Genomic DNA, 21322 nt, shown 5'->3' with positions numbered 1-21322 from the left:
GCACCAGTATTTAGGTTTGGGGTTATCAGCTGGTCTACAAATTTGAACGTAAAGTTTAGCCGTGTCTATATCAGATATAACTAGGGTATCTAAAAGATAGTAATGCTGCGGCACACTCTGTCCATAGTGACATATTTTACGTACTGATTAATTTATCTGCGTGTTCCAAGACTTACATTATAACCTTTATTTCTTAAAGTAGTGTTAAGTCGTAGTGTGCAACTTAAAATCTGTCCATGTATGCATCAACTTCATGCATGATAACGCATCGATGGCGAGGTGTGACAAGGGATCGAGACAAAAAAGCGCATACACATACGATACAAATCTACCTCCTCTTTACCAGATCGCGAAAATCAAAAGAAGCGGAAATTGTAGGAACAGAAACCTAACTTATAAATTCTGTTCTGGTATGCATTAAATGTCTCTAGGGTGTTGACGGTGTCGAGGACGCGTCCATCGCGATGTGTGAAAATGCTAAAGCTTTAGGTTAAATTCATATTTGGATGAAAAGGAATAGATAGCAGCATATATGAAATTAGCGTGTTCTACGGTTTTCGTTTCTTCTAATTATTCTACAAGGTTTAGCAACAACGATTTCACTTCATTTAAGAATTCGACCACGGAGGTGAGACTGCTAAGAAATGACATACTAAGTTTAAAATTAAGATGTCACAATTAATCGTCCAGATTTACAAACTTTCACAAGAGCAAGAGTTGTGAAAGTCAAGCACGATCTCCTTCACACCGTTTCACAGGCAAATCAGAACAAAACATAACTACCATTAAACCTTTCTCACTGGAATCCACGCGAAAAGACGGTGTGACATCCTCGTGTTGTTCGTCGAGCAATCTACTCTGGTAAGGGACCGTTCATTTTTTATGAGGGAGGGGGGGGCTGGTGGGATTTGGGAAGCACCATTTAAAAATCGCATGACCCCCCCTCAGCTTACCAATTTTTTCACATGGCCCCCCCTTATAGCGGCCATTTTTTGGGATGACCCCCCCCCAAAAAAAAAGAAATTGAAAAACAATATTTAGATTTCAACTTTTTAAATATTTCTCTTTTATCCCTCTACTTCACGTTATTGTGCTCACTATGAAGACAACATTTACAATCCCTATACTACAGAGAGCTGTTGTTTAAAAAACAAATCAAAAGAAAGAGAAGTCAATTTCGGATCTCCTAGTTATGGCTCGCCATGAGCGTGTGGCATTTGGCCTCTCATTGGCATCTCCCTCATCTGAATCGATGAATGCAAGAATGACGTCACTTGAGTCATCTTCTCCCCGAGAGTCAATGGCATCACTGTCATACTCATCATTGTCACTTTCATCCGTTTCACTGCTGTCAGCACTTGCCCTGTTGTCATTTTGTGTCAATGTCCTGGCATTTCTCAGTGTTGGTTGGCCAGCTCTGAGAGGACTCTTCTGCTGCAAGCATGAATGTCTTACAATTGCCTTTACTTTCTCACTCTTGCTGCTTTTCAAATGCTGCTTCAGCCCGTGGTGGTTCAAGTACTTGTTTAGTTCTGGAACACGTAGCTTTTTAAACTTGGTTAGATCTTCGCACAACTCAGTCCAAGGATAATCCTCATATGATTTATCTTGTGCGTCCCTACTTAACTTTGCCTTTTCTTCTGCTCTCTTTTCCCTTTTAAATTCCAGCACTTCAAGATGCTGAAGATAATCCACCACAAACTTTGATTTGACAATAAACTTATCTGCAAATAGAGCAACGCTCTTTGGGTCAGATAAAACCAGCCTGCCACTTCCATGCTCTTTCTCCGCTTGGACCCTTGGCTGGCAGTCATCTGGATCACGCCCTTCTTTTGGGGTCTTCTGGTAGGAGAGGTAGTGGTATTCCGGTAGGCAGGAATGGTCAGGAACTGGTTTAGGGTATCTTTCTATGGGTGGTCCAGTCCATTCACAACAAAAAGAACAAATTTCTCCTTCCTTTTCTTGACAGGACAACTTTAGAAACTCCCTGTAGTCCTCCCCCTCCTCATAGTGCTCATTCATAAACTTCTCAATCTTACGGAAGCAACAGTGGCCTGGAACAGAGTCTTTCCTTGCTCCTGCATTGTGATACTGAACCAAGTACAAAGTGTTGTGAAAAAACTGGAAATCTGTTGATGTGTTGTGTGAAACACATTGTTACATTTAATTTACAGATGTATTGATTTGGAAGGTTTTTACCTCTACTCTAGTGATAGGCATGTATAAATGTTGCCCTGTGCAGGTAAAACAAAAAGCTATGAGTGTTCTCAAATCTTGCAAATAGTGGATTACTTTTTATAAATTTTAGCATACTTGTTGTGGTTTAAATTTATCTATGGTTTAAAATTTCTTAATTTTCAATGTCTCAAGTTCATTTTCATAATTCAGAACAAAGAGAAATGAAACTCCAATTGGTTTGAAAATTTTAGCCAAAACTAGATTTAAACCACAACATACCCATGAAGGGCTTTTCCAATCAGGAAAAGAGCGCATTACTACATGAGCATCATGAAAGAGGCTCATTCCAAAATGCGCAATAATGGCGAAAGCGACGAGTCGTTTAAGAAAAGGTTTACAGCTGAACGATCCAGGCAGTTTGACATCTTACAAGCAAAAGAAGCAATCTTTCTAAGTGCGGATGGCTGTTCAGAAAGGGCGAGTGAGTTTTCCATGCCAGGGTACCAGTTGAAGCCCAGTGATGGAAGAAAACTGAACTTCTCCATCAAAGAGCACAGAGCAATGGTGGAAAAGTTGAATGTCATATTGAAAGATGTAAAGGAACACGATTCCACACTCTTTCAGTCCAATGGGCTTGCTTTAAAGCAGGGCGAAGAATTTGCCCACAGTTTTAATGTAAAACAGATCAAATGTACAGAAGCTAAGTTGACGAAGGTCACGCAGAACATGGAAGCACTAGAAAATAAGAAGAGCAATTATAACAGCATATTCAAGGGCATACTCAAACAGCACATCAACAAAAGGAGAAGGAAAAAAGAAAACCGCAGAAAGTCAAATGAAAGAAAGAGCAAGCGGACTGAAAACAACGTCCAACGAGTTTATGGAATCTGTGTTGGAAACCCGCTAGGAAATGATTTTCCACAATGCCTCGTGTACCCTCCTAGAACGGCCGTCCCGGAAGAGTGTATTAAAGTTGAGGATGTTGCCACGTCGTTATTTAGAAGAGATGGGCCATACATTGCACAGCTCTTGGAAGGGAATTATTTCACCAATGCTGCAAGAAGTAGAATTACCACAAACCTTGAGCAGGAAGTCAGAGATTATGTTTACACCTTTATGTACCCTGAAGAGTACACTCTGACGGAAAGCATTGCTGCTTCTTGCAGCATTGGTGGAAGAGACTCCCACAGCAGCACAAGCGGTTACGAAGAACTCGACGACAGCGAAGATGAAGATGAGTGCCAGTGAAAGTTGCATTCGAAAATAACAGTGTTAAATACTTCTTTTCAGTAGCTACAAATGCTTTTTGTCGCCAAACGTTTTTTTAAAGCAGAAGGAAAGTTTGTAATAAATTTGTATCCTGCCTTCTATGTTTATTCTATAGCAATTTTTTTGATATTCAAACATTATGCCATTTTAAAGTTTTACTAAAATATTTCACATGACCCCCCCTTTTTCCCTTATTTTTTTGGGATGGCCCCCCCTCGAAAGCCATTTTTTTTTGCATGGCCCCCCCCAAATCCCACCAGCCCCCCTACCTTATAAAAAATGAACGGTCCCTAAAAAGTGGCTCAGTGCACACGGGTTAAATGCATTGCATTCTGTTAAAAAGTGATGAATTGGAGAACTCGCATCCTTTTTATATATTCTTCTTAGATCCTGACTAGGGTATTTAAGAGATAATAATGCTGCAACACATTCTGTTGGTAGTGGCATATTTTACGCAGTGATTCGTCTACAACTTCATGCATGATGACGCATCGTTGGAGAGATGTGACAAGGGTCGAGACAAAAAAGCACATAGTGATCTGAACTATGCTTGGACATAAAACCAGATCGCGAAAATCGAAAGATGTAGAACTTGTAGGAGCAGAAATCTAACTTATAAATTCTGTACTGATACGCATTAATGTCTCTAGAATGTGTCGAGGACGCGTCCATCGCGATGTGTGAAAATGCTAAAGCTTTAGCTAGTAGTAGTAGTCGTGGTCGTCGTGGTAGTGGTGGTGGTGGTGGTGGTGGTGGTGGCGGACGACAAGCAACCAGCTCTAGTTACGACTGAGTTACGACCACTTTTTCGAACTTCCGAGGAATTTTGAATTTCCGAGAGCTTCGACTGTATATGTTTCTCAGTGGCTGATCCAGACCTCGAGCTAAGGGGGAAGGGGGAGGTGGGGGGCGGGCCTTTTGTTTTGCTTGCTCTGCCAGCTTTTCTTTCTTCTGTGATTTTTCCTTTTTTCACCCAAAATAAGGTGGCGGTGGGAAGGGGGGCGGGATCCCCTAGATCCGCCACTGTTTCCTTAGGCTTTTTTTAAAACGGAATTCACGCCATTCCTAATTTTTTGCTGTATCATATCAGGAATCATTTCCGGTCCTGGGAGCAATGCGGTCCCGGGATAATTTCTAGGCCAGTGCGGAAGTATAAAGTGTAAAAGCTTTTCCTTCTACGAGGGGAGAAAGATCGTGTGACGAGTCTAAAGAGCAGAAGGCCAGATATTTTATCCACGTGAAAACGAGTACTCACGCGAAACGTTGGGTGATGTAGGGTTTATTTGGATTTTTTTTTTCCGTCTGCGCTGCGCGGGGACCAGTGGGGTTGCTGGGTAAACGTTGACCGCTGATCTTTGAACACAGGAGGCACATCGATATGCAACGCCCAGCTGAGAACCAGCTGAGCGCTAGTAAACGACGGAAGGATGAGAGGTAGAGGTGAATTCGACAGTTGTTTCTTTGTTTCAGTCGTAAAATTCGCCCAAAAGGTAAGCTTGTATTGTGCATGCGATTACATATTTTAGCTTATTATCACACTTATTTGTCGGTACCTCATTTGTGCTTTGTTGCGTTTGTTGACAAATTCCCCGCGGACGACAAGAAGGCGTAAACAACTGTGCAAGCTCGTCACGCTGCGTGCGAGTTTTCAGCTGGCTTTCGGTGAAATTTGCATGTTACTGTGGTTTTATTGTCGTTATCTTTTAGACCTAACGCTAATTTCAGGTTTTTCTACATTTAACTGGCGTTTAATTGTTTGAAATTGTGAAGCAGAGTTAATTACGCCTAAGCTAAAGTTATTCATCCACGTGCATGGTTTATATTCGTCGTAGCGGCGCGCTGAGAGCTGGAAAGTGAACGAAGCGACAGAACTTGAGAAAGAAGCGCGTGATATGCAAGAAAGTCTTAATCATGTTTTACTCGTGAATAACTCGAGGACTAGTGCTTGTCAGTTGCGAAGTCAAAAAGTGCGAGGAATCAAAGCGGATGTAATCGCTTGAACAACGTGCTATCGACTCAAACTGTCTTGAGAATCGGTTGCTTTCATGCAGCATTGTTCGACAAGACGCATGGTCTCAGGTTCTCATTTTAGACTTGTTTGACGTAAAAATTGAATCAGTTGCATGATTTAGGTAAATGACCAAGAGACAGAAAGGTGAAATTGAAAAGGTGCTAAAACAAGCCTGCAACTCGCTCTCTGTGTAGCTTTTTAGAAAATGTGTAGATTTGTTTATGTATTTATTTATTTTTTCATGGAGAGAATAAATATATGTTATTTGCTGGCTGGGAGGTCCGTATGGTGAAAAAATGTGACTGAAGGCCGAGGGCAGCATTTTCAAGCCTGAGGTCACAGTTTTTCACTATACAGACTGATCCTAAGCTGACAAATAACATTTTTTTTTCCCTGCAGTAAATTGGTTTTGCAGATTACAAATGGGTTTGTTTACGCAACTCATGGCATCGAAACGGCTTCCACACTGTCTACTAACAAATTGCAAAAAAACTCGGCAGCGAGCGAGTAACTCAGATAGTAGACAAAGAAAGATGTATTGAAGAACGGATTTTTTTCGAACTACTTTATGTTAGTTGCATTTATTTCACCATTTAAGTCCTCCAAAATTGTTTTTGTGCTGTGAAATTTCGTGCGAAGTTTGAAGTTTTTACTACAAAAACAATTTCTGTCAGTCGTTGCTTTTAATTTCACTTGAAATCAGACTTTTCTACCATAAATTGAGTGGCAGAAAGCAAGGAAATTTGTCAAGTGTATTCCACAGAAATTCTCCTAAATACAGCAATGATCAGAGAGGTAAACTTGACTGAAATTGACTCAAATTTTACGACGAGAGAAACACAGGATTACGTGCCATCACAGCAGCAAGCTAGTACAAACAACCAAGCAAACGCTCACAACTTCAAAACACTCAATTGAATTTACTTACAGTGACTTTCCTTGCCATTTTAAAGTGAACAGAGATAAACTTGTGTTGACTAATCGTCAATGGATGTGCTAAAAAAGGTAAAAGATTGATGATTACCACTAACTTTTAGGAGCGAGATTTTGGCAGCGGAGAAAAAATCTGGCCTGTGAGCCGTATCGTAAAAAGCTGGACCAGTCACATGCGTATGATTAGCCAATCAAATTAGAGGATTTAGGAATCCGGCCCAGTCAGATGCTTGAGAAAAAAAATAAAGGGGTTTTACTTTTCGGAGGTCTGAATTTAGCAGTGTTCTCCGCAGATTTTAAAGTAGTCAGCTAAAAATTTCAGGTACCCAGCACTTGGAAATTGAGCGTCCGAAGAGCATGAGCTTCTAGCAGGGTATGGGGACATTTCAAGCACAAACTCAAGCTATGCTTTAAAGTGTCTTACAGAAACAGAAGGTTTTGTCTACCAGAAGTAACCGGCGCTTGAAACGTGAGTAGCCAGTGAAAACGCTGGCTGCTGGCGCTTCTGGAGAACACTGATTTAGCCTAAGAGGTATTTTTTGGGGTCTTACAATTTGGTCTCATTCAGACTTCCCGAATACCAACAGCACCCCCCTTCTGCACAGGGGAATGGGGTGCTCCCCCAGAAAATTTTTAAAATCAGGTTGCCTTGAAGTTTATTGTGGTGGATCTTTTGCACCCATAACTGATTTTGTTGAATGCCACTGTACACTTATTAGTAAGGGTTACCGGTAGTGTTGAAAAACTTTGGAAAATTAGTTGCTTTCAAAGTTTGAGCATCACATGTACTGGGTATACGAGACCCTTCAGTGTCTGGTGCTTCTAACAAAAGCAATGAGTAAATGTGTCAATTTTTACTGTTTGTTCTTTACACCCTAATACCAGTGAAGTTTACAAAAATGACTACATTTTCCTTAAATTCAGTTTTAGAGAAAACACATAGTTTTGACCCCATGATGCATTTTCCTGTAGTTTCGGCTCAAGATCATGTTTTCTTTCGTAATGAAAGAGAGTGGGGGATGAATCAACAAAATTAATGTGATATTTCCATGAGGTGACTTCCGTTGATATCTTTTCTTTTACATACATGAAGTATCACAACAAAGTCAGCTGGCTCGTTTTGTTTTCTGCAGTTTCGTTTGTCTGAAATTCTGAACACTCGCGTTGTTGAAGGGTTTTATTGTTAAGACATCTTTCAACCTTTCATTGGAAATGCATTTGGTGCAGTCAAGACCACAGTGAGTAACATTTCATGAGGAAGACTGCCTTCACGTTCACCATGCAAACGTGGTTACAGCCATGGATACTGTGGTCAATTCAGCCTGAGCGGATTGTTTTATCGACACTTTCAGAACTGGAACAACACATAATATTTGTTAACTCTTTTTCCTTAAAATGATTGTAACCTGTTTGTATTTGTGACTTCTTGGCTGTGGAAAGAAAAGAGAGCATCGTTTGCTGCCTCCACTTTATCTTGGAAACTGTACCTATGAGAAGAAATCTGGAACTACTTTCCTAGTAGCCAGGGTGGCTCATTAAGCATCTGGCTGGTATTCAGAGGGGCCCTGGTAGAAATCTCAAAATTTCCACAGATCCATAAAGGGATCTATGCCCTTGTTTCATCTATGTAGCATCAATTGATTTTTCAATGATTATTCATCTCTCCGTTGCATCGTTACTATGTGTTGAGTCCCTCACATAACCTCATTTGGTCATGGACCTGGGTTGTCTGAAGTACTGCACATTTTTAACAATGTTTAGTTCCAGAAAATATCCATACCCCCACGGAAGGGATTTTCCATATGACCTCCCTCCTCTGTGAAATGGTTCCTGAGAAATACCCCTTCCCTTCTGGAAATGCCAATTTTTTTGCACACCCCCCGGAAATATTAATTTTTCCAGTAAAAGTAAGAAATAAGCTAATTTATAGTTGCAGTGACCAAAATTTGATAATTATGTGTGTTTTCTAGTAAATTTGTGTGTACTGTGACCAACATATGAGCAGAAAGGTAAGTTGAGTGTCGCGTGGTAAATTATTGACTCTCATGGATGCATTAATCGTCATTTATACAACCAATTACGCTTCAGTATCCTGACAAAACAGCAGCACTTCAACAATAAATATATATCAAAATTCAATTTCTTTTTCAAGGGCACTAAGAAAGAAATGCTTGGAAAGAAATACTTTGCACTACACCAGCAGAAAACAAAACAATCAAAACAACATTTTGTATCAAATTTTGCATAGTGTATTTACATATTTCGCAAATAAGTTTGAGTCACAGATTACATTTTGTGCATTTGGCAGCAGGAAAGTCTTATCTTTGACATCTTTTTTGGCCTGCAAAGAATAACTGCAATTGCCTGAAAAGAATGTTTGCTTCATCAGATTTTTCTTTGTTTTGCAGTGTAATTCAATCTTCAGTGCAACAAAGCATCCTGTTGTACCATTTCGTCATCTGGAGGGGAAAATTTTCGGACTTACATATTAATTATCTTTTAATCTATGAAAATGTTGATTATGGTAAACCAGCTACTCTGGGGACCTGGCAGAGCTAGAAAATCTTTACAGAACTAGGTGTTTTTATGTAATGCAAAGTTTGCCGAAAATGATGTTGCAAAGCAGCATGCCTGCATTTGACAACATCAGCGCACATACTAGGAGGTTTTGAAGACAAAGTTGAAAAATGATTCATGCTGTACACGTTCCAATCCAGGACTTCCCTTGAATTACTTGAGATGCCTTTTGTGCAAATGAATGCAAATGTAATTATTGTATGATTTGCCAGGTGAGCAAAGTTCATGCTTGAAATGTTCTCGTGAGATAACAACTGAGCTGATTGCATTATGGGTTCAATCTACAAAAACACTGGCAAAAAATAGGCAGTCAATGATGGTATTTGGCTACTGCTGTTATTATTTAGAACATTGCAGTAAAACAAATCATATTGCAATAAAACGAGCTAAATAAGAAAACATTTTTGGACTCGTAGCTCATTAAAAACACGCGACTTGTTTCTTGCACCGTACAAAATATGTCGATCTCCAAAGACAAGACTTTCAGTAACTTGAATTAAACTTCTTACCTCCAAGTTAGTTGGCTTTCTCGTAGGGTGCAGGAAAAAAAATAATGTGTGAATTTGAAGACACATTGTGCGGGAGAATTAAACCTTTGATTGAGTGGGGAACTGTGTGGGATTATTGATGAACCAATGTTCTTGCCAAATCTTAAGGAAAATCTGCATTGATGATAGTTTAGCCAGTTATTTCACTAGTAGTTCAAATATATTTAGCAGTCTTAGCAAGAGTCCTTTTTAAAATACTCCTGCCTTGATTCAATAAAAATTTGTAAATTTTTTCATAAACTGCATTGAGGGTCGCAAATTCTTGGAAGTTATCCGCAAAATACACAACTTGAAAGTTTATGCAAATTATGTGCAATGCAATTTGAGCCCAGCAACAGGACTTGTTGTTTTTGTGAAGGAGTTTGTCATGATTCCTTTTGGCTCTCTGGAAAGGGATTATTCATTCTGCAAAGGAGATATGACTCTTGAAAAGGGTTTAAGATCGCAACACAGCAAAGGTGTTCAGCTACACAATTTACTTGGATCGCCACGACCAGTAAACAAACTTCGTACAATTTCTGCTAGCATGTACAAAGTAATCGCCATAAGTTGTAAAAAGAACTAGAAAATTCTTTGCAAACAACTTCTCCATCAATGCGTAGACAACTGTACGTCATTCTTGAACCAAAATGGTTTAAGTAAGTAAGTAAGTAAGTAAGTAAGTAACTTTATTTAATGAGGGTAAAAACACTTTACAGTCATTGACTGATAAACTCGTGGCCTTCCCTTAAACAATTAAAATATAAATCACAATGATTTTAAAAATAACTAACTATGAATAATAATAAGTATAAAACTGGTAAAATTACTAACATCAATAAAATGGACTAAAATCTTGTTGGTGCATGCGATACAAAGAGTTAGAGGACACTAAGAAATTGTGAAATGTTCAACATTTGCATACCCCTTCTTTATAAGCTTGACGCATTTCTCTTTAAAAACATTAATGCTATCACAGGATCTTATGTTAGGAGGTAGGGAATTCCATAGTGAAGTTGATGTAGAAGCAAAAGTTTTTCCTCCTTCTGTCGCTCTGTTGCTCTTAGGGCATCGTAGCGTGATGTGACTATAACGCGAGGATCTTACCGATATGTCACTCACACGGTTTAAACTCACAACTTGCGATCGGATGAGGAGGATACTCAATGAACCAACTTGAATAGTAAATATTTAAGTGGAAGTCTTGTGCCAAAATATCCTGATTCTTTAATTTGCTTTTATTGTGTCCAATGCGCGTTTTTGTAAAGTAGGATTTGATACTGTGGTATGAAGCCTGAGTAAATGCTCTTAGAGCATCTAGTTTTCTATAAACAGAAACAAGTATTCTTGTATTAACCCTATTCTGACATTTGTGATGCTGCGTTTACTCTCGTTAAGCCCAGAACTTTGTAGATGGGTTTCAGAAGATTTCAAAATTTGATAATCGGCAGAGAAATCATAGTCTTTGATATACACTAACATGTCTTTAACGCTTTGCTTTTTGCATTACTTGAAATTTCGAGTGAAATGAGTCTTAGCTGCTTGACAACTTGGTGATTTCTAGGACAGGAACAATTATTGTTTTACACTTTTGCGATGGTGTGGAGGCTTTCATCCGTGATGGTATTTGCCAGGTCAGTTCCCATCGATAACATTTGCGTTACATGCAGTTCACAAAAGAGGAATTAAGTCAAAACCATATATGTATGCGCAAAACTTTTTCAGTTTGTGAATCAAATCTCAATTCAGTAGCGGTGTTTATGGAGTAATACTGTCTTCTTGTTAAAACATTTGAATATCTTGCATTAATGGCAATTCTTAAAAACGGAAATTTTTAGCAGAGATTTCTTAAAGGTTTGATTTATGGAAACTCTTCGAATATTCCTGAAGACTCCATGGCAGCAAGTTAACTGCAAATTAAATAGATTAGACTTTGAGGTGACATAGTGGTTCTTTTCTTTTGAAACAGATTCCTTGTGTAGTTCAAAGAGGTGAACTTACATCTTTCTGTAACTGACTTTTTGTCACCAAAAAGGCTCTCAGGTGTTGAGAAGGATAATGGTACGAGGAACTTCCCAAAGTCTACAGATTTCACGGCGTCTTGTAGAATTTATAGAGTTTTTTATGTGTTTGGTTGTTTCAAGTCTTTAATTAGGTAAGGCTTTTTACTTTCAACAATGTCTTACCATTTAAATGGGTTTTGAAATCGATATCAATTTGAAGTGGTTTCCTGGAAAATCAAACCCGAAAAAACTACGATCATTGCTGGCAAAAGAATAAGACCATACTATCGTGTGACGATATTTTATTTGAATTGGTTCTTGTTACAAAATGAGTCACAAAAATTATCCAGAATCAACACCAATCTGCTGTTTATCGTTAGCTACTATTGCATTTAGCTGCCTCACCGGTGAGCTCCATATAGTTCTAATAAACAAAGCCACTTATTGACTCTTAAAATCGAACCTTGATAAAAGTAGGCTTGATATCACATACCCTAAGGTGAAATAAATTCAATTTTTGTTTTTCACTGTACATCATAACCAAACAAACTTGTTGGATTAACCTGATCATAACTATTAAGAAGAGTCCACTGAATGCTGCTACATCCAGGGGCTTTTAATTCACAAAAAATAATAACTCTTGCATGCCTTGCGTGCCTATGTTTTTTAAATGCATAAACAAACTCACAAAATGAAGAGTTTTGTGGTACTTTATAACTTCAGACACCTGATCTACTTAAATAGCCAAATTACTTGCTGTGTCAACATTGGCCTTTTCTCTTTCACAAGCATGAAGCAAATAACCAAGTTATATGAATGATTCTAGAGCTAGTTATTTTACCACAAACTAAAAGTCTTAGCAGTAATAATAAATTTGTTTTTTTCTCTTAAATTTCAAGAAGTAACTGATGCAAGTTCTGTAGAAAAGGTAACTGGGCTACACTACAAGTGTCATGACAACCAAAATCCTGGCAGCTGTTGCTATGCTGCTATATTTAGTTACAAAACTGTCAACAGTCATGTGTCACATCTCTGTAAGATTTTAATATTGTGGTTGATTGTTGGTTTTACAAGCAAGATTTGTTGAGATAAAGGCATCTTTCCTCAAGTATCTTCTATGATCTTGCACCAACAAGTAGAAGGTGAGGAATGCCCACTTCAGCAGTTGGGGAAGGAAATCTTTGGATGTCAAAATGTACACAATCTGGGCCGATTATTTAAACAAAGCCTATGTTAGAACTGGTTTTGGGCTAAATTGTGGATTAGTGGAAGACTTCAGAAACCATGGCTAAAACTTGGATAAATTTGCATTAGAATGTGGACAAGCCATTGGTCATGGACTCCACAGCTAAATGGTTATTTAGCACTTTGTGCTATTGTTGATAAAAAACAAAGTAACAAAAAACTTTGGTGAACCAATTTTAGTCACACATATACAGGCAAATTTAATAAAATTGATCTATTTTCAAGTTTTCATCCATCCTAATTGTTCAACAAGGAAGTGGTTGAACTATGATAGAGAAAATAAGAAGCTAGTCAATGTTGTAGAGGGAACTGATAATCATGATGCAGTCACAAAGATCAGTTACAAGCAGCACTTTACTCAACACATAATTTATATATGGTGATCTGGATCTTGAAGGTCATGAGGTATCTGGTGTTGAGGCTTATGTTGACCATAAAGATGACACATATCCAACGATTTGAACTTGGTTGTCAAGAAATGGTGTTTGAATGAGAAATTCAAGAAAGAAACAATAATGAGACAGCATTTTATGTGAAACAGAAGACAATAATAATTAAAATGGGGCAGCTTTGTATACAGTGCGCATCAGTTGTTGATTAACTAGTGATTAACTGGCTTTTGTCAAGGGGTTATTTTGGCAGCTGGAGCAGGTTTTAATGGTGGTACCATTGAGGAGAGGTGGCTGCTGTAGAGAGGTTAAAATAAGAGTGAATGTATGGGGCATCTGCTGAGACAAAAAAGGTGGCCATTGTAGAGTTTCCACTGTAGTTGCTACTCCTGCCACTGGAGAACATTCCTTTTCTAGCTGGCGCAGGATCTTTTTCTGTTTTTCAGGACAATCACTTGCTTGCACACAGATAACTATATGTCTGCACAATATTGGGCTTTCAGTGCAAGAAAAGCGTGCCCTAATAATATACTTCCATTTGTCTGTTGAAAACCAAGTGCTTTGCATCTTGTGCTTCGCTGGTGATTACTCATGCAGGAAGTAAGGGTAATGTTGGTAGGAACCAGGCTCAAGATTGAAGTGACTGGAAGCCCATCCTACAAGACTTTATGAAAGGAGAATTCCACTGATCCTACCAAAACATGGCATCTGAAAAAACTGCACAAAGAAAAAAAAAATACATTTAACTAAGAGAGACCATTATTGGTTCTGAGGTCTAAACAACCGCCACGTGCATATACCCCTGTATCACTACCACTGTGTATGTCACAAAATAGTTATTTTGGCCTCATTCACATGTTCATTTGTCAGAAATAACCAAAATATTTTGTTTCCACAACTAAAAATGACACGAAATTAACACCAAGTTATAAAAGGCCCCTCCAAGGCGATGAAATATAGAGGCTACAAGTCTCATTTTTTTTGCTGCTCTGCAAAGGTTTCACTTACACATTTGATTTTCTACAGACAACATCTCTGAGAAGGTCTTAAAAGGAGCCATTAGTTGATGTGGGTTGACTTTTATGAGGTTTGGGTCCATGTCTTTGCTAATGAACAACTTGATGCGGAGAAATTAAGGGAAGAAGTTGACATAGAAGGTGACAGTGTTCCATGTTCCCTGGGTCTGGGAAGTTGAGCCCTTGATACCCTTGACTTTTAATGAGGCTTCTCTCTGCAAAGTGTAGTAATAGTGGACATGGCTGACTGCCTTATTGTAACTTAACCTAGTGTTTGTCCCAGTGTCCCTAGTGTTTGTCTCACTGACAAATCATGCGAAAGTGAACTGGAAATCTTAGACTCCAAGTCTACATTTCAAATCCAAGTGCACTGGAAGGGTTGAGGTGCATGCGAATAAACACAAAAAAATTTAATCCATTCTTTCATGCCGGGCTGGCAGCGTGCCAAATCGTGCCATTTCAATAACAGTGAGCCCGTAAGAAACTAGTCAGTGATCTCTGTACAAATGGTGCTTTCAATATGGTGGCCCTATTAGTAAAACTCCACGAAGCTGTGAATGATTACAAGAATTCTAGTGAAGACAAAGCTTTAGCAACAGAAATTGGGGGCAAGCTTTTAGTGTTGTGTAGAGCAGTTATCAAGAAACACACGTTGGACAGTGAAAGGGCTTTCAAATTTCTTTTAGCTCAACCTGCAAGAATGTTGGCAAGGATTGTTGCTTTTTGGCACATCAGAATGCTGAGAAAAATGAAGTGAAAAACGCGTGCTTCCCGGCCATGGACTGTCAATTTCTCATGGAATTTACCATTGGAGGTGTTTGATTGTTTCAAGGTTGTCACTTTAGCTCCCGTTGCTGGTGGTGTGGTTGTCAGGAACACACGTGCTGTCCATGAAATACACATCACGGACATGGGAAAGATGAAGAGTCTCTTTCTCTCACTGGCAAATAAATATCGAAAAAGAACAATCCATGAGAACGATATCTTCCTCACTGGTGACTATCCAGCTAAGTTTACATATTCAAGAAACTCTGAAATTATGAAAATCAGCCTCAGGTATGGACACTACAATAGACTGGGAGTTCCTTAGCACTCCCTAGCATAAAGAATAACAATACCCCTTGTTGAGATAAGCAAAAAACAGTGGCAGAAATAATGAGCATTCCATAATTATGTCAGCTAAATGTGAGAAACTGTTGGCTGTTTATTTAGGTATTCAATCCTTGTCATCAATCATTTGTTGAGTTTAATTAATTAACTCAAACCATGTAAAGTACAGTTCATAAACACATAGTTGAAATTGTTTTATTCAAATAACTCTTAAAAACCATGTAAAATACAGCACATAAATGCACATTTGAAATTATTTTATTCAAATAACTCTTTTTGAAACAATGTAAAGTACAGCACATAAGCATAATCAGCTCTTTGATAAGTTTCATTATGTAAAATTTCAAGATGAATGAATCAGATAGAATATTGTTATTAAGAGTTGGGGGGGGGGGGGGCACTTTCTCCAAATATCCAACAGGGATATGTGCCACCAGTGGTTTGTGACCCTTTCCCCTTATCTAGAACATGTATTCGTATTTGAGACTTTTCCTAAAGCTTATCAATTTCAAGTGCTACAACAACATCCAGGTATTATTTTTGAACTCAAGAGCTTTTAAAATGGGTTGCTGGTGGCAAATATGCACCCAAAGCACTTTCAATACAACCCCAAAATATTTGAGCAGGTTAACAACAATATAGCTCCACTTAGCGACAACAAAACTGTTAACAGAGCAGCTACTCCAACCAAGGCCATCCTGACACAATTTTGTGAAAAATTATAGCAAATGAAACAAAAAAACAAAAAAAGTGCACTTTTCAAACTCTATAAAGAATTTATCTGAACTATTTATTCGAGATAATTGCACTCAATTTGACCATTTTTTTTTTTATTTTATGGTCAGGAAGTTTGTAAAGACTTTTGGTTGGTGGCCTTGGTTAGGTGTTTGACTGTAAATGTCCCAAACTGTTGTTGGGTTTGTCATTGTACCTTTCTGTCCAGCTTGTGACACTAAGAAGATTGCAAATATATGGGTCTAAAGCCCCTGTTTCAGCACTCCTTTCTACACTCTTGTAAATCTCAGATGAACACAGTGAACATTTTTCAGCACTGCATTCCTTGTCTAAGCCACAGTAGCAAACATTTGGTTGCTCAATCTTTTTAGGAACATACACATCTGTGCTCTTGTGGTAGTGAAAACTTGCAGGGTCATATTGCCTTAACCAAGCAGTTGTAATGAAATCATGTCTAAAAACAAGGTTCCACCTTGTTGACAAGGTTGCATGCTTTGCATACTGGCTGATGCGCACGTGTTTAGCCTCCCTCCCTTGCATAGTATTAATGCCTAACCCTAAGCCAAGTTTCCTATACAGGAGGCCTGTGTGATAAGGGATTGCATGACCAATTGTCCAAATTGTTGGTGTTACGGAGTCTAACAGGAGAGAGCAGGCATTGAAATACTGCTTGCAAGAGTCTTTGATTTCCTGCAAGACACCCTCAGTTATTGTGACACAACTAAACGGGCTGATAGCATCTCTTAGCTGAAGGCCAATGAATGCGAGCATGCAAATTTGGAGCTGTTGCTGAGGACTGTCGTCCTCACGCAAAATTGCCTTTAGAATAGACATAAAATTGGGGCAGAACTTTTTTGTCTCTTTCCCTGTGAATCGATAGGAAAGAGATCCCTTCTGTCCTGGGAGCACCACTTTTTTACCTTCTTATACAATCTACTAGCCCCAATTTCTTTCAAAGTGGTAAGATGGGAGGCCAAAGCACTTCCGGGTACATCCCTAACTGGATTAGTACAATTGGGTGCGAGCTTACTTTTGTCATTGGCATGGACAAGCATAAGCTCATGTAATTGCTGACATGCATTATTTGAATTATGCAGAGGCTCAGCAAAAATCTTGTCAACCAGGGGACCCAAAAGGGGAGTAGTTTCTTGCTGGGACTTTAGACTTCTTATATAATCCAACAACTTAGTTCTTTTTGTAGACTCGGCAAGTCTTGTTTGACCCAACTCTTTCCTTTTTGCTTCAACCTTTGTTGCTACCTGAAGCCTTTCTTCATACACCCATGGCTTCCATAGGCATTGTTCAGATTGACCCAAACTGGCATTAAGTATGGACTTGTTGTCATTGTTAACATTGCCAAATGGAGAAAAGTAAAATGCTGAGTTTGCTAGTTCTCCACTAAATGTGGAGGCCCACTTCATGTCAGAGGGGATTAACTCGAAAGTAAACTTAGCTGAAGCTTCGCTAACTGGCAGGTAAAAAGTCTTACCCTCTATGTCACCCACATCTGAAACAAGCTTTCGTGCATAGCGCTGCATCGAGAGGTGAGATTCACTACAATTTGCTCCTGCAAGAATAAAGTTGTCAGTTTCACTTGCAATTTGCTGACCTTCATTGAGGAATGATACAAGCGAAGAAGTGGCTTCATCGTCTTTGCCGAAGGGGGCCCCATCAGCACCTAGAGCTACTCTTAAGAGATACAGTTCAGATCCAAAATGACACTGGGATGGACTGGTCTTATCTAAGCAAACATACATATCAGCAAGCTGCAACAGAAATGGTTGTAGCTCTCTATATGACCCTTCCACAACTTCATCTGCATCTAAATCATAGCAAAAATCTTTGAAATCATTAACATTTCCAACATCAATGCTTTTGACAAAAGTTATCAATTTCTCATAGGGCAAGATCTTTGGCAAGCGAACACTTGACATGAACTTTAAGCTTTCCAGTTTCTTGCCACTTTTGCGAGTATTCATGGAAAGATTGAGCCTAATACTTTTATATTTCTCCTTCCTCAACAATTCACCATCTTTATTAACTTATCACCAACCCCTTGCTGTACAATACTCTTTAGCTTCTAATTTTATTGTCAAAGCTATTCTCAAAAGTTGGAATACTTTCTTTTACTACCTTAGGTAAAACTTTCTTCATTACTTTCTTAGATAAGGAAAAGTATTTTCCCAACTGAAACGGTGTGGCTTCCTTAACTAAAGTCAACCACAAAGCATCCAGTCTTGGACTTTTATTCTTCCTGGTACCATCATGGATTTTATTACAGGCATCGATGGTCTCCCTTGTACGCCTTTGACAAGTCCTTTTTGCGAAAGGAACTGCATATTCTTCGGAGCTGGCTTCTGATATGGAGGTTGGAAACCTTCAACTTTTCAGAAGTTTTCTTTTTCTTACGATGTCAGTCTCGATTACTCTTTTTTTTACTAACTCCACATCATTCTGGATTCTTTCAACCTATGAAAGATTTGCCGGATAGTTAAAATTAATCCACAGTCCTAGATTTTCTACCGTAAGATAAATAGAATAGCAAAATCCTGAAAAGAACTTGAGTCAGAAAATTCATGCATCAATGTATGAGACTGTGCTGAAATTTAAACAATTTGCATCTTGAGAAAAAAACACAAAAGATACTGAATTCAGTAAAGCTGAGGCACATTTTGGATCACAACTTTTGTTGTTTATTTTTACAGTTCCCAATTTAATATCTTCAGTAAAAAATAATAAACACCTATATAAATTAAATCAACACCGTCACCATTTATCAAACAAATGCGCAAAAATCAGTCGTTATTTATCACCATAATACATATGAGCAAATTTACTTTTCCTTACCTTTCTTTTCAGCTTTTTCAGCTTTGAACTTTCTGTCAAGTAGACTTTGCAGTTTGAAATAAATTCCTCTTTGAGTACTTTCTGCCTATGGGCAAGTTCCCTGATTGGAAACTTTTCCTTTGCTATTGTCTTGGAGCTTCTTGCTCTCTTCCTACCCTTCCTTGGCATTTTCAAAAGCAATGAGCAACGCTCTCTCCCAGTTGTACTAATCCAGCTAGGGATGAACCTGGTTCTGCTTCAACACTGGTCAACAGGGCCAGATTCCAGCTTTCAGCTCGCGCGGTACCAATTTACAGAAGCTGAAAACAATGAATCTACATTCAGCAAACACAATATGCAAATACAATGTCTATCACAGGAACCCATCATTTTAAAATTTTAAAATAGCCTCTAGAAATGTTGTAATCTCTTTCTTTGCCTCAGTACATCATCCCAAGGGTTATGCCACATTGCACGATGAAAAAGCAAAATTCTGCGCCTTGTACTTACCATATTCTTCTCAAAAACATCGCTACAGAAAGATCCATTTTCACTCTTCCAAAATGGCCTCTGCTTTCGTTCACGGACCCCACAGATATCCCACAATTCAAAGAGAACCCTAAAATCTAAATAAATTTGTAAAAATTAAAAATGGCGCCCGACACCATCTTGGATATAAAAGCCGCTGCTTGAAATGGCCATATTCCTGAGCCTGTCAGCCTGGCGTGTTGTTGATGTTTTCCTTCACATAAAATGGTCCAGCAAAATCAACTTCAATGTACATGAAAGGAAGATTGTCGGAGACTCAAATGCTTACTAAGTTAGCAAATGGTTGAGGTTTGGACAGTATCGTATCAAATTGTCTGACTAATGCGACTGGATAAACCCAGTAAAGAATACAAGTGAAGGTTTTAATTTCACAACTGCCTAAGTTGTGTATATAACTGTGATGATCAATCATGTCTTCATATCTTTCTCGGAAGTTCAAATATATGATCTTTCATATATTCACTTGCATTCTTTACCATCTACGGGTATATTACAAGCTTACAACATGGTCAGCTCCCAGTTGGCTTGATATTTCAGTTGGTAGAGCTCAGCACTGACATGACAGAGATCCTGGGCTCAAATCCTCTTTAAGCCTGAAATGTTTTCAGGCTTCAATTTCACAACTGCTTTAGTTGTGTTTATAACTGCGATGATGAAACATGTCTTGATATCTTTCCCTGCAGTTCAAAAATATGATCTTTCATATATTCACTTGTAAAAAAATATTTTGTTTCCACAACTTAAAATGACACAAAATTAGCACCAAATTAGAAAAGGTGTGATTGATGGCCCCTCATAGGTCAAGAAATTGAGAGGCTACAAGCCTTTGAGCCAGGTCGTCATCGTCAGAACTGTCTTTGGCTTGCACTGACTTCCAGTGACCATGCCGTTGAAACACCCTGTCGCTGGCTGAATGTTTGCTGCCATAGTTGCACCTCCTTAATGCAGTGATTGAAAGCTGAACTTGGAAGAGGCTGCCTAGGTGGAAAGCTACAGCTGTTAGGTTTGGTAGGGATTTGATCAGCTTCCCCACCTTGACTATTGTCAAGGAATATAGTTATGGGTATAACCTGACTTCAGTTTGAGGATCTTGAAGAATGAAAATTGAAAATTTCTGAAGTTTCCAGTGGCAAATTCCCAAACCAATACAAGGTGTTTGTTATGGAGACAATGCAGAACCTAATGACTTTTATGACTAATGATCGAAGTAATAATTATATCAAACAAGAAAGAGTTTGTTTGACCACATTTCCAATCACAGAGAATAGAGTTGAAAATATGTAGTAGAGAATTTTTGATGAACTTTGAGGTGTTTGGAAATGTGGTCAAACACTGTCTGAGTGTATGATATATCTTTTTAATCAGAACTAAATTAAGGAGAAAATGGAGAATTAATAGCGTAAAAATCTATGCTAATGAAGATCAGATAGCCAAATACTGTCATGGTCATGATGTCGTTGTCCAAACTTTATGAATTATTAATGAGTCTGAGACTCTTCTGTCATTCATTTCCTTGCATCTCTTGTAAACTGCAAGGGCTCTTTCTTCATCTAACTACCCAATCAAGTGATGTAAAATTGTACCTCCCAAAATTGGAGGTGAGGAGCGTAACCCAAAATACAACTTATGTGAACCTGGGCACTCTGTGGCCTCTCGCAATTTGGGTTTTCAAAAAAAAAGAATTGAAGGTAGCAGATGATCGGCTTGAATTCCCACCGTGAAGAAGGCCTTTTAAATATCAGCTGTAAGACCAACTGTTGTTTCTAAAGTTTGCCCTGATGTTGAAAAGGTGTAGGACATAATTTTGGCCAGCCAGTTTTTAGACAATCTTTCAGTGAATGCTCATGTTTACCAGATTTCACTAATCCTTCATATGTAATTTTACTTACTTAGTTTCCCCAATCCTTTTTAAAAGCTGCATGATGAGCCAACTTTTCTTTTTTCCCCCTTTTTG

At 38.6% G+C, this 21322-nt stretch overlaps 1 pseudogene; it reads right to left on the bottom strand.

Moving 5' to 3' along the window:
• Positions 1 to 16137: 16137 nt before the first annotated feature.
• LOC110069610 (uncharacterized) lies at positions 16138 to 19008 on the bottom strand (annotated as a pseudogene).
• Between the last annotated feature and the right edge of the window lie 2314 nt (positions 19009 to 21322).

The sequence above is a fragment of the Orbicella faveolata genome, unplaced genomic scaffold (genome assembly GCF_042242905.1).
Source record: "Orbicella faveolata isolate gen_17 unplaced genomic scaffold, um_ofav_v1 contig_24, whole genome shotgun sequence".
NCBI classification, from domain to species: Eukaryota; Metazoa; Cnidaria; class Anthozoa; order Scleractinia; family Merulinidae; genus Orbicella; species Orbicella faveolata.
Note: the sequence above shows the minus strand (reverse complement) of the source record. Positions and strands in the feature narration are given on the sequence as shown.